Below are 14,038 nucleotides of genomic sequence, written 5' to 3' on the forward strand. Positions count from 1 at the left end.
CAAGACCCTCCCACTAGTGGCTCTTTCCCCAAAGAGCAAATAGACTAGATCTCCTTTAACAATGGACCTCAGAGAACACATGTTCTTTTTATATATTATGTACATATATTATGTGTATATATATATATTTTATATATCTATGCCACATACCAAATCCACATTCACCATTGGTCCTTCTGTGGCTTTATTTTATTTAATTGCCCATGTTTTAAAGATGTTTCAATGAAAAGTGATGAAACCACCATCTTTAATCACATCTCAGAACAAAGTCTTCCATTTGCTTATAGGCTGCCACACAAAACAGTTGTCAGCCCGTACTACCCCAATAGGGAAATGTTTGAGACCTCTGTGGAGGTAAATAAAATGAAATATTAAGTAGTTCTGAAAATGAATGAAATGACTCTCTTTTTAAATCACCTCAATTGTGCCAAATTAGATTAGAAGTTATTTTTGATTGAAAACATATTCCCATCACTGGTCCATATTTGGAGATTTTTCTTTCTTTATGGACATTGATTCTTTCAATATACCACTAAACACTCATGAACAAAGTATCCCAACCAAGGATGGAAACTCAGTCTTACTTACATTTGTCTCTATGTTCTTTACACACAGAGCAAACTGCCAAGATGTTGTTTTTTAGAAAATGAATAAGTCTGCTGTCTTATGGTCATTCTGTGAAGGAAAAAGTAGAATTAACCTAGGTTTTTAATGTATGTTAATTATGTGGCATTAGATAGTGGTAAACTTTGGTACCTAATTAGTCTAGTATTTTACTTTCACATTTAAATACTGTACTAGCCACTGTTGAATATACCACATAGGGATAAAAACAATATCTATCAAAAATATCTTTATATTTTAGAGGCGCATGGATGGCTCAGTCATTAAGTGTCTGCCTTCGGCTAAGGTCATGACCCCAGGGTCCTGGGATGGAGCCCCACATCAGGCTCCCTGCTCCACAGGAAGCTTGCTTCTCCCTCTCCCACTCCCCCTGCTTGTGTTCCCTCGCTCACTGTGTCTCTCTCTGTCAAATAAATAAATAAAATCTTTAAAAATATATATCTTTATATTTTAATAGTCCTAACAGAATAAAAGATAATTTTAACAGATGTTTCTTTTGCAGAATTGAGTACATTTAAATCCTTATTTTACATTCTCTGTGTTGACTCATGCCGTGACAAATCGAAACCAAAATGAGATGCCACCTCACACCAGTCAGAATGGTTAAAATTAACAAGTCAGGAAACAACAGATATTGGTGAGGATGCAGAGAAAGGGGAACCCTCTTACACTGTTGGTGGGAATGCAAACTGGTGCAGCCACTCTGTAAAATAGTATGGAGGTTCATCAAAAAATCAAAAATAGAGTTACCCTACAACCCAGTAAAGAGCCCTGATGTCCAACCACAGATGAATGGATAAAGAAGAGGTGGTATATATATTTACAATGGACTATTAGCCATCAAAAAGAAAGAAATCTTGCCATTTGCAATAATGTGGATTGAACTAGAGGGTATTATGCTAAGCAAAACTAGTCAGTCAGAGAAAGACAAATGCCATAGGATTCACTCATATGTGGAATTTAAGAAACAAAACACATGAACATAGGCAAAGGGAAGGAAAAATAAAATCAGATGAAAACAGAGAAGGAGACAAACCATAAGAGACTCAACTCTAGGAAACACACTGAGAGTTGCAGAAGGGGAGGTGGATGGCGGGGAAGGAGTAACTGGGTGACAGGCATTTAGGAGGGCACTTGATGTAATGAGTACTGGGTGTTATATTCAACTGATGAATCACTGAATCACTAAATTCTACCTCTGAAATGAATAATATAGTGTATGTCAACTAAATTGAATTTAAATAAAGAATTTTTTTACAAAGACTAAAACTAAAACAAAAAATCTGCTACCAGAGGACATTTACCAATGTCTGGAGATATTTTTGACTGTCACAACTGGGGGCTGGGGGGTCAATACTGGCATCTAGGAGATGCCATGAAGTTACTAAACATTCTACAAAGTACAGGCAGCCTTCCGGGCAATGAATTATCCAGCCCAAAATGTCAGTAATGAGGGGTTGAGAAAATCCTGCTGTAGCCTCTTCAAAATAATTGGTTGAGACATAAATGTATTTATACATTCACTCACAATATCATCAATATCTACAAACATACAAACCAGATTAGAAATTTAAATAGAATTAACAGCTGTTCATATGCTCATTACTCCCAGATATAACCAAACAGATCATATTTTCTTGTTTTCAACAAGCAACCAGCACCTCAAAGACAACACAAAACAACATTGCTGTCCTGGTACTCATCTGGATATGTTCCTGTCCTGAACAGGTATCAGATTTAATCAATATATTATGGAACTGGGTGCTTCAGAAAATATTAATAATAATAAACATATTACACATTCTCATAATTGGGCCACATATGGCTCTCTTTGTCTTTATGTATTTATTTATTCATTTATTAATTCACTTATAGTGCTACAATCCAGACCTATAAACCTTCATAGTTTAAGAACAAAATCCTGAATATTACTAACCTCTGCTATAAGCTGATTTACTATATAGGCATTAACTAGGTCTCTGACCTCAGAGTTATAGGGTTTAATCAAAATCATTGATTCAGACACCCCAGGATACTCATCATTGGTCCAAACTTGCCCCCTGACATTTGAAGAGTAAATGGCCTAGATCTTTATCACTGAAAAAATGTTTAACCATGATACAAACTGTAACATTAAAAGCCCTAAAAGGGAATAAAAGTCCTCCATGAGTTTTAATAAACCTAGTTGCACTGAGTTGGATTAATTGTACACTTTAGTTGGTTTCCATTATTGGTCCCTGTGTGGCATCTTTTGATTTTATTTAGGTATTAAGTATTTATTCCTTTGACATAATGCCATAATGAACAAACCACCTAAACCAAGGACATAAATTCTGACTATAATCTACTACAGTCTCTAGGCTCCTTACCCACAAAGGTAAAAACTAAAATCTTTATTACTATTGAATAATTAAATCAGCTATAGTGTTTTTGTTCCATGAATTAAAATACACTTTTCATAAAGAACAGAACAGCATAGACTTAACTTTTTTTAATGGACTGGAGTCATGAAGTACTAGATGAATAAACCTTAGTTGCTACCACATTCTCATTATTGACTCAAGAATGACTCTATTTTTTATTGACTTATTTACCATTTAATTTTTAATTTATGTAGTGAACACTGTTAAATCCACCATCCACTAGTTGCTAAATAACTAAATGTAACTAGTACTACTAACCATCTATATACTCCCTAACTACATGGTTCACAGCCTCATTGATCTTTTTTAAGGATCCATAACTCATGCACTGCAGAGAGTGCACCATGAAGCATTGGTCTAAGATTTACCCTGATTTGTACCCTACTTATTGATTCACTCATGTTTCTCAATTAGTCAAAGAATAATTTGATTATTTATTCATTTTTTAAAGAAAAATAGTAAAACCCGCCAGTACTCCAAAACTGAAATACCAGTTCATGCAATTGCTGATATCCACTTTGTCCGCAGTGGGATAAGTCTAGATTTCTTCCTCTTCATCTAAAATGGTTTAATCATTATATTTGTTTCAAGACACCTACTCCTCTGCCTTCTTTTAAATAATTAACCAATATATGAACTCATTTGTTCATTAACTTTTAACAATACATTCAAAGTGAAGGCAAACTAAGGCACTGGACAAGAACATTGACTAATAACTAGTATCTGTCCATACGTTCATTGTCCGCAGATATAACCTATTAGACTCTTTTTGTTTTTTCAAATAATAGTCAGCAAACAGGATTTGTTTGATCATAGTGACGATCACATTCTCAATATTAGTCCATGCTGGGCTTTCTTTCAATTAGGCACTTATTTAAACAATTGTTTTTAGTGCGAAGGATTTGTTCCTTTTCTAAATAGAACCAACAACAGCTACCTACGAGAAATCTGAAACAACATGAATTCTCATGGAATAGGATCCATATTCTTTATGGAAAGAAGTAAGATAGACCTGATCTATTTAGATGATGAAACTCAGTTTCAGGAACTAATATAATAATAATTCTTGTTTCATTGCAGACTCACATAATTAGTCATCATTCATTTCCTCATCTTTATTCTTGCATTGCTTTACTTAGGATACGTTTCACAGACATTAAGAACTAAAGCTCAGGAACAGATCATTGACTCCTAACTTTGGCCGTTTTAAGTCCCTCTCTCACAGAAGAAATAAACTAGATTTCTTTTTTCTAATGGACCTCAAAGTTATAGAGTTTAATTAAAATCTTTGATTCCTACATCTCAGAATACTCATCATTAATCTATACTGAACGTTGTTTTATTCCTTTATTTATGAATTGCTTATTCCTTTATTCATTGATTCACTAATAACAATATAACCCATTCTCATGAATCAAAAAGCCCAAGAACAACATCCTTGAATATCACTAAGAACTGGCTCTATGCCCCTTTCCCGCAGTGCTAACAGACAAGGACATTTTTTGCAATATATATGTATGCTCTTCGCAAATACAAATTAGCTAACATCTTTGCTTCATATCAATTTCATTGGTCCACGCTTGGCTCTTTTACATTTAAAGATAATTCAAGAAATAACCATGGGACCTTTAATTTTTCTCCACATCTAGAACATCAACCATTTTGTCCATCTTCCTGTGTGTTCCTTCCTCAAGGAATTCACAGCTTAAATCTTTATTAATGGAGTACTTAAATGTATTGCAATGCAAAAATAAAACACAATGTGGATCAACCCTGAAAACAAATGAAATACCCTGCATCTTTTTTTCTGAATTTCAGTAGTACTGAATCAGATTAATCATAAATCTCAATTCGGGTCTGTGCTGGTCTTACTTGGCTTTTTGTTTATTAATATATCCATTCACCACTTCAGAAAATTCAAGCAATACCCATAAACCAACCTCCCAACCAAAGAATATAAACTCTGCTACTTACATCAATTTCTTCTTTCCTTACCCACAGGGTTTGTGAAAGCCAAGATCTTTCGCATTGGAGAATGATGAAATCATCTCTGGTGTGTTCACTTGGTGAAAATGCAGACTCTCAAAAGAGAAAGAGCCTACAGTTAGATTTTTTTTAAGTGAAGGTTAGTCTTGCAGTATCAGATCAATCATGAATGTGGGTCATTTTAGAATGTCACCATTGTCCATGAATCGCACTTATTTATTGACTTACTTAATTTTTCTTTTTAAACAACACAATTAACACCAACATGAGAATATGAACCATTATCTACCATAAATATCTGTCTACATACTCCCTATCCATAAATTTAACAACTCAGTGGTTGCTTTTAATGGACTTCACTTGTACAAAATTGGATAAATGTAAATCGTTATTTTATTGCATATTCTCACCAATGAAGCACAAATTTTTCTGATTGATGTCTACTGATTCATTTATTTATTCATGTATATAATTAGGCATAAAATAAATCAATTACTTACCCATTTTTCTAAAGAATTTCCCCATGCAAATTTCCACGTACACCTGAACCTAATAATACACTGTATGTTAACCAACTGGAATGCAAATTAAAACTTAAAAAAAATTCTATGTGTACTTTACCCAAAGTGGAATGAATTGCGAGTTCTATTTTTTTTATCTGGACAACATTTGGGTATAAAAGGAGCAATCATTATCTCTGGTTCATAACACATATTCCTCATTGGCCTTTGCTAAGCCTTCTTTTGAATAATTAATCTATATAGAAATGCACTCCTTCATTCCCTTACGACAGTCTGTCAGTACCAATGAAAACCAAGGCACAGAACGGGAATATTAAATATCCAGTCTACATGCTCATGGCCCAGAGACATAACTGACTACTAAATCCTCTTTTGATTTTTTTAAAAAAATTACACTAGTGAATACAGTTATATTAACTGTTAACTCCAGTCATATGACACACCCTCGATATGGATTCACGTTTGGCCCTCTCTCAATAAGACAATATTTAAACAATTGGTTATTTATGTAAGCCCCTTTTTTTTTTTTTTGTCCTTCTTAACTAAAACCACCAAACAAAGAATGAAAGCAGCAACATGAACTCTTGGGTATTATCTGTCCATACCTGTCCTTACGGAAGAGTTCAGAGCTTTGATTTATCCATGGAACCCAGTGTTTTAAATATACACGAATAACAGTCTTTGTTTTATTGCATAACTTCATTGTTGGTCCACATTGTGGCTGTCCATATCTTTGTTCATTTACACATTTCCTTATCCATTCATGAGTTCATTTCCCAAAGAGTCTACCTTTTCTCTTTTTCACAGTAGTCCACAGATTTCCAGACAAGGATTAATTTTGTTTGTTTGTTCCATGTTTATTTTTTATTTTTATCTTTTTAAGTTTTTATTTAAATTCCAGTATAGTTAACCTACAGTGTAATATTAGTTTCAGGTGTACAATTTAGTGATTCTAACACTCCCGTACAACACCTGGTGCTCATCACAAGTGCCCTGCATCATCCCCATCACCTGTTCCCCCATGCCACCCCCACCTCCCCTCCGGTGACCATCAGTTTGTCCTCTGTAGTTAAGAGTCTGTTTCTCACTTTGCCTCTCTTTTTGCCCTATGCTCATTTTTTGTTTCTTAAATTCCAAATAGGAGGGAAATCATATGATATTTCTTCTTCTCTGTCTGAATTATTTTGCTTAGCATAATACTCTCCAGCTCCAACCAAGTAATATTCCTATACATATACACATATATCACCTCTTCTTTATGCATTCATCCATCAGTGGGCACTTGTGCTGCTTCCATATCTTGGCTACTGTACATAATGCTGCTACAAAAATAGGAGTGCCTGTAGCCCTTTAAATTAGTACTTTTTTTATTCTTTGGGTAAATACCTACTAGTGCAATTGCTCGATTATAGCTCAGTTCTATTTTTAACCTTTTGAGGAGCCTCCGTACTGTTTTCCAGAGCGGCTACACTAGTTTGCATTCCCACCAACAGTCCAAGAGGGTTCCCCTTTCCCCACATCCTACACAATTTTAGATTCAGACTCAATCCCCACTCCAGGATTCATCATTGTCCCCAGCTCCGCATTCTTTTTCTTCAGTCCTTTATCCTTTTTTGTTTATTGTTTCATTCACTGTTCCAATAATAATATAGTCAGTGCATATAAGTCACAAAAGCTCAAAAACATATCTTGAATATTACTAGGATCGATTCATATGTTCATTTCCCATAAAGCTAACACATTAGAGCTCTTCTTGCAATGACCTTCAGAGTAGCACACATGTGCTCCCTGAATCATTTGAAGGGATATTAAAATCCACTGTCATGTAAACATCATGCATGAACATGTATGAAACATCTTCCATCTTTTCTTAAGGAGTGATTAATTGTGCAGAATTGAATTAATCATCATTATCTAGGGTTTATAATCTATTCTGGTCATAGGTAATATACAGCATTCTTTAATGTTATACTTCTATGTACCTCTTTATTACTTGAAATACTTCAGTGAACACCCTTGAGCAGTTCCCCTAACCAAGCACATAAATTTTGACTACTACTCACCTCAGTATTTATGCTCCTTAACCACAGAGTCAAAATCTTCATCATTAGATATGGTTAAATCAACTATGGTGTCTTAATTCTGAGATAAAAATCAGGCTTTTTAAAAAATAATGAAAAAAATGATGAAAAAACAATAAATTTAGGATGTTTGTAGGGTTCTAGATTAAACATAAAACTTGCTTCTTTTCATTGGCTCAAGAATATCACTACTGCAGGGCGCCTGGGTGGCTCAGTTGGTTAAGCGACTGCCTTCGGCTCAGGTCATGATCCCGGGGTCCTGGGATCGAGCCCCATATCGGGCTCCCTGCTCAGCCAGAAGCCTGCTTCTCCCTCTCCCACTCCCCCTGCTTGTGTTCCCTCTCACGCTGTCTCTCTCTCTCTCTCTCTCTCTCTGTCAATTAAATAAATAAATAAAATCTTTATAAAAAAAAGGAATATCACTACTGCTTCTTTACTTAATCATTTAATTTTAATTTTAAATAATATAATGAACACCACCGAAGCTACCATTCAACCCACAAATAACAACTATGACTATTATAAATATGCCCATGTATTTTACATGGGTAACCTCTACATTGTCCTTTCAGTGGATCTTTCTTGTACTGATTGGATAAATTTAAATCCTTGTTTCATGGCATATTTTTAATAATGGTCCATGGTTGACTCTCCTTAGTATATTCATTCAATCAATTACTAATGGAATAATTTTACCTGTTGTTCATTATATAAAGAAAAGGCAGGGGCACCTGGGTGGCTCAGTTAGTCAAACATCCGACTCTTAATTTCAGCTCAAGTCATGACCTCAGGGTTCTGGGATCGAACCCCACTTCAGGCTCCACACTCAGAGAGTTTGTATTAGGATTTCTCTCTCTCCCTCTCCCTCGTCCCCTCCCCCCACTCACTCTCTCTCAAATAAGTGAATTTTTTTTTTAAAGAAAGAAAAGGCAAAGATGGTAGCTTCAATCATGGTGATCACCGCATAACACAGAGTTGTCAAATCACTATGATGTACACCTGAAACTAACGCAATATTGTGTGTTAATTGTACTTCGATTTAAAAACAAAAAACAAGAAAAAAGAAAAGAAAAAGCGAAATGGTAAAATAGGCAGCCCCTCAGAAAGGAAATAACTACTATGTGCATTTGTCTGTGTATATTATACAAAGCAGGAAAAGCCTAGCTTTTTTTAAATATGCAAACAGTAGTGTAAAACAGGATAATCATTATCCTTATTCCATAATAAGGGTCCTCACTGGTGTATGATTTTCACCTTTTAAATAAAATATGAATCTATTCATATGCTTACAATAACATATAATATGTCATTATTATAATTATAACTCACCGGACAAAACTTTGAATAATATTAACATGTGATCATATGCTCACAGTAAACCATCTTGTTATAGGACCTATTCTCATCACTGGTCCATAACCTTTTTTTTCAATTAGAGCCTTATTATTTACTTATGCAAACATCTTTCCCTTTTCTTAATAAAATGAACCATCAGCAACCCACCATCAATTCATAATCACAACATCCAATCTTGGGCATACCTTTCCATTTGTTCCCTGCTGAATAGAGTAAAACCTTGACCTACTTATTTTCCTAGACCTCACTGCTTCAGAAAGGTTTCAAAACATACTCTCATAATTGAATGATGTGTGCCTTTCCTTGTCATCATTCATCCCTTCATTTCTTTCCTTAATCAGGTGTTATTTCATTTGTGATTAAAAACATCCCACACCCAAGGAACACAAAGCCTAAGTACAGAATCCTGAATATTCCTTTCTTGCTTCATAAGTACCTTCATCACAGAGGGAATAACTAGACCTCTTCTTGGAATGACCTCAGAGCTACCGAGCTTCATCAAAATCTTTAATTCAGACACCCCAGGGTACTCATCACTGATCCAAACTTGGCAATTTTTTAAAGGTTTTATTTATTAATGAGGGAGAGAGAGAGAGAGAGAGAGAGAGAGAGAGAGCAGGAGCAGGGGGAGGGGCAGAAGCAGGCTCCCCACTGAGACTAACCAGTGGGGGGTGGGGGCAGCTTGATCCCAGGACTCTGAGATCATGACCTTAGCCAAAGGCAGACACTTAACTGACTAAGCCACCCAGGCGCCCGTAAACTGGGCATTTTTTGGTCTTCTTCATTCATATGTTCCTTTCTGCCTCATTTTTACATGCATGCATTATACTACAGTCAATAGCCAGGAATCACAAATGCCAAGAATGAGAGGAATGATTCTTACTAAGGTTAGTCTATCTGCACCTGTCCCATAAAGCTAATACATTTGATGTCTCTTTTCAGTGCACCTCTGGTTGCTCATGGGGATAGGTCGACAGCTGTGCTTCCTATCAACCTCGTATTGATAACAGGTTTTCGCTTGTCTCTCAGCTTTACGTGTCCACATTGTAAAAGTGGTAAAATGAACGACTATGAACCACCCTCTTCCCTCACAACTAGAATAATGTCATTTTCTCCCATCTCCCATTTTCTCTGTTCTCCTCCTTCAACAAGTAAATAACCTTGATCTTTATCAAGGAAGGAATGTTCTTCTAAATATACTTTGGTGCCAAACTAAAATGACATACTATTATGTGACCTTGAAAATGACTAATCTATGAACCTCGATTCCTAACATATTCATATCCTTGGTCAATGCTTGGTGTTCTTTGATTTTATATATATGTACATATATACATATATATAAAGCCAGTTTTTAAAAATGATTCCTTGGAAATTCTGAACAATCTCCCCAGAGAACAGGGACTTTGATAGTTATTTATATTGGTCCCTGTGCTTTTTACCCACAGAGGCGACAATGGAGACCTTCACCATTAGAGAATTATTAAGTTGGCTGTGGTGTGTTCATGCTGTAAATGAAAAACCCAATTCTAAATAGTCTCTATTAGATGTGTCTAAGTGGACGTGAGTTTTACATTGCCAGGTTAATAATAAAGCCGGATCATATCACATTCCCATTATTGGTGCAAAAACTGCACTCCTTTTTATTTATCAGTTCATTTTATTTTTAATTTTTGGCAATGTAAACATCATGGAATCTAAGACTTGACTCAGGAATAAGGCTTGTAACTATTATACTCCCTACTCTTCATTAACAGCCTAATAATTATTGTCATGAATTTTATTTATGCAGAATTGTGTAGATTTAGAACCTGGCCTCATGGCACATTCTCAACAGTCCTAGCTTTATCACTTACCTATCTAATTGCCCATGGAATAATTTGATCATCTACTTATTTTTTAAAAATAGACATAATATATGATAAAGACACATTTCAGAACATAACATTATAAGTAATGCATTATATATAACATAAATATAAAATATGATTAAATTATATATATGCTTATATATAATAGTAAACTTTCCAACGGAAACCCAGAACTGAAATACCATCATTACATAAACCTGTCTCTATGTCCTTAACCCAAGTAGGAAGGAACTAGATCCCATTTTCTTTATATGTGGACATCACATATTGTCCACGGTTGCCTTCTTTTAAGTAATCATTTGAAAATGATCATATTGAGGTGCCTGGGTGGCTTCGTCGGTTAAATGTGTGACTCAATTTCTGCTCAGGTCATAATCTCAGGGTCGTGAGACTGAACCCTGCATGGGGCTCTGCCCTGGGCGTGGAGCCTGCTTAAGATTTTCTCTCTCCCTCTCCTTCTGCCTTTCCCTCTAGAAAAATAAAATAAAATGATCATATTCATTCAATAACTTACCACAATATATAACTACTTGAGATTCTACAGACCCTATACTTGAACACCTAAACATACTAACAGCTGCCCACGCCCACACACTCATTACCCACAGAAATAACTATGTCCCTTTTCATTTTGTGTTTTTAAATAAAAATTCAGTGAACACAATTAAATTAATCATGACTGATGTCACATAGCGCATCCTCAACACTGGCCCATTCTTGTTTCTTTTCAGTGACAGAGTTACATAATCATCAGTTTATGTAAACATTTTTTCCTTCTTCTAAACAAAACCAACAACCAGCAAACTCCCACCAATCCAGCCTGCAGACACGTGCATATAGATACGTCTGTGTGTGCTCCTACGTGTCTGGACTTCCTATGTGCTCTAAAGGGGGCAACAGCTTTTACCTATGTATTATATTGAAACGTGGTATTAAACAAATATATTACTAATAATGCTTGTTTCAGGACACACTCTCATAAATGATTCACATGTGACCTTCTTTGTCTTCATTCACTTACACATTCATTTATTCATGCATTCACTGATTCACTTACATCAATACAATGCATACGCAAAAATCACTAAGACCTAAGAACCAGATCCCCAAGGGGCTTGAACTCTATTCCCTTAGAGAAAATGACTAGGTTTCTTTATTTTCTTTCTTTTTAATTTCAATTTCTGTGTGGTTAACCTACAGTATTATATGGACCTCAGAGTTTAGGGTTTAATCAAAATTCTTGATTCATATACCCCAGAACTACTCATCATTGATCCAAGCTCAACATTCTTTTACTTCATTTATTTATTTATACATTGTGTATTGATTGTCTACGTATTATTTATTGATTACTTCATTCATGGTCTAGCTGATTTAAAAAAAGCACTTCCTATGAATCACAAAAACCCAGGAACAAGATCTTTGAATATCGCGGAGAGCTGTTTACAGGCTTATTTCCCACGAAGCTAGTAAATGAGATCTCTTTTTAATTGGACCTCAGTGTTGCACGTATGTGTTAATCAATAAACTTGCTTCATACCCATCCCATGTGTTTGCGCTCTGCTTAATCATCTTTCACTTAATTTCTTCATATTTTAAAAATAGTACACTGAATCTACCATTTGATTCTCTCCCTAACTAGGACACTAGCAACACTTTCTATCTTCCCAGGTGCTCCTTCCTCAAAGATTTAACGACCTAGATAGTTATCAATAGAGAATGTTCTTAGAATGTGGTGCAGAAATAAAATGCAATATTAAGGAACTCTGAAAATGGAAGCAAACCCCTCAAACTTTGTTTCTAATGGATCTCAATTAAACTAAAATGGACTCGTCTTAATCTGTGATTCATTACACATTCCCAGCTGTGGTGTGTCTAATGTCACTTATGTTTACAGTGGCCATTCTTCCTTCAAAAAAACCCACAAAAAACCCACACGAATTACCTCCAAACCAAGAACACAAACTCTGTCATTTACATGAGTCACTTTGCTCCTTATCTACAGAAGGGACAGCAAAGATCCTCCTCATGGGAGAATGAAGAAATGATTGAATCTGTGGAGTAAAAAGCAGATTTTAGAAAAGTGAAGAAGCAGTAGAGATTTAAAACTTTTTAAAGACACCTTAGTCTTACTGTACTAGATTTATCATAAATCCCTTTTTTATCACATTTCCATTATTAGCCCACAAACGGCCACCTTTTTATTTACTGACTTCTGTAATTTTTAATGTATATAATATGATGACAACTGCTAAATCTACATCTCAGTAGAAGAATTAAAAACTATTCCTGCTCCAAATCCTGTGTATTAAACCCTAACCACACAGGTCCGAGCCTAGACTGTCTTTTTTATGCATCTTCCTTGATTAGAATTTGGCAAATTTACATCTTCATTTCTTGACATATTCTCATCAATGATCCATGCTTGACCGTACTTTATAAACTTATTCGTTTGTTTGTTTGGTTTTGGCTTATTTGCTCACAGAATGACTTGTTCGTATTTTCTCTTTAAAAACAAAGGCAAAATACTATTATAAGTAATTGCCTCTACATCCTTTACCCAAAGCAGGCAGAGCCCCAAACCAACCCCTTTTACTTATATGGACATCTGAAGGGTAGAGCAAGATTAATAATGAACTTCCTCTAAGGACATATTATCCTCATGGATACATGTTTGCCCTCTTTTAAATAATCTCTTCCTGGGGCGCCTGAGTGGCTCTGTCTCTAAGCGTCCGCCTTCGGCTCAGGTCATGGTCCCAGGGTCCTGGGATCGAGCCCCGCATCGGGCTCCCTGCTCCACGGGAAGCCTGCTTCTCCCTCTCCCACTCCCCCTGCTTGTGTTCCTGCTCTCGCTGTGTTTCTGTCAAATAAATAAATAAATAAAAATAAAATAATCTCTTCCTTCATTCACTTATATCATCAAAATTTGTGAAACTATATACCTAGACATACCTAAATAATACTAATATTTTCCCATAAACTCAAATACCCACAGAAAAACAGATGTGTTTTTCACCCAAAAATGATACTGATTGAGAATAACTAATCTAATCATAACTTCTCTCACGTAACACATTAACACTGGCCCATGCTTCCTTAATTAAGTATTCTGTAATCAATATTTATTATGTTTCCCTTTCTTCCCCCTTTCTTAATAAAATTCTTAATAAAATTCT

General features: G+C 35.4%; 1 long non-coding RNA gene and 4 other non-coding genes across 11 annotated transcripts in view; all 5 read right to left on the reverse strand.

The window, feature by feature from the left end:
- The window catches only part of LOC113910142, a 56,532-nt gene that overhangs the window by 21,395 nt on the left and 21,099 nt on the right, over positions 1-14,038 (reverse strand). For all 7 annotated transcript variants that reach the window (XR_003515931.2, XR_003515930.2, XR_003515932.2 and 4 more), the window contains 3 exons: positions 12,808-12,916; positions 5,022-5,128; positions 589-675 (listed from right to left, as the gene is read on the reverse strand). This is a non-coding gene — a long non-coding RNA (uncharacterized LOC113910142). The remainder of the gene's footprint in view (positions 1-588; positions 676-5,021; positions 5,129-12,807; positions 12,917-14,038) is intronic.
- On the reverse strand, positions 2,603-2,674 carry LOC113910761. Its single transcript, XR_003516252.1, has one exon. It is a non-coding gene; the product is annotated as a small nucleolar RNA SNORD113/SNORD114 family (small nucleolar RNA).
- LOC113910770 lies at positions 4,301-4,372 on the reverse strand. Its single transcript, XR_003516259.1, has one exon. It is a non-coding gene; the product is annotated as a small nucleolar RNA SNORD113/SNORD114 family (small nucleolar RNA).
- On the reverse strand, positions 9,464-9,535 carry LOC113910773. The gene has a single exon (XR_003516261.1). It is a non-coding gene; the product is annotated as a small nucleolar RNA SNORD113/SNORD114 family (small nucleolar RNA).
- On the reverse strand, positions 12,069-12,140 carry LOC113910757. The gene has a single exon (XR_003516248.1). It is a non-coding gene; the product is annotated as a small nucleolar RNA SNORD113/SNORD114 family (small nucleolar RNA).

Source organism: Zalophus californianus, chromosome 6, assembly GCF_009762305.2.
Source record: "Zalophus californianus isolate mZalCal1 chromosome 6, mZalCal1.pri.v2, whole genome shotgun sequence".
NCBI classification, from domain to species: domain Eukaryota; kingdom Metazoa; phylum Chordata; class Mammalia; order Carnivora; family Otariidae; genus Zalophus; species Zalophus californianus.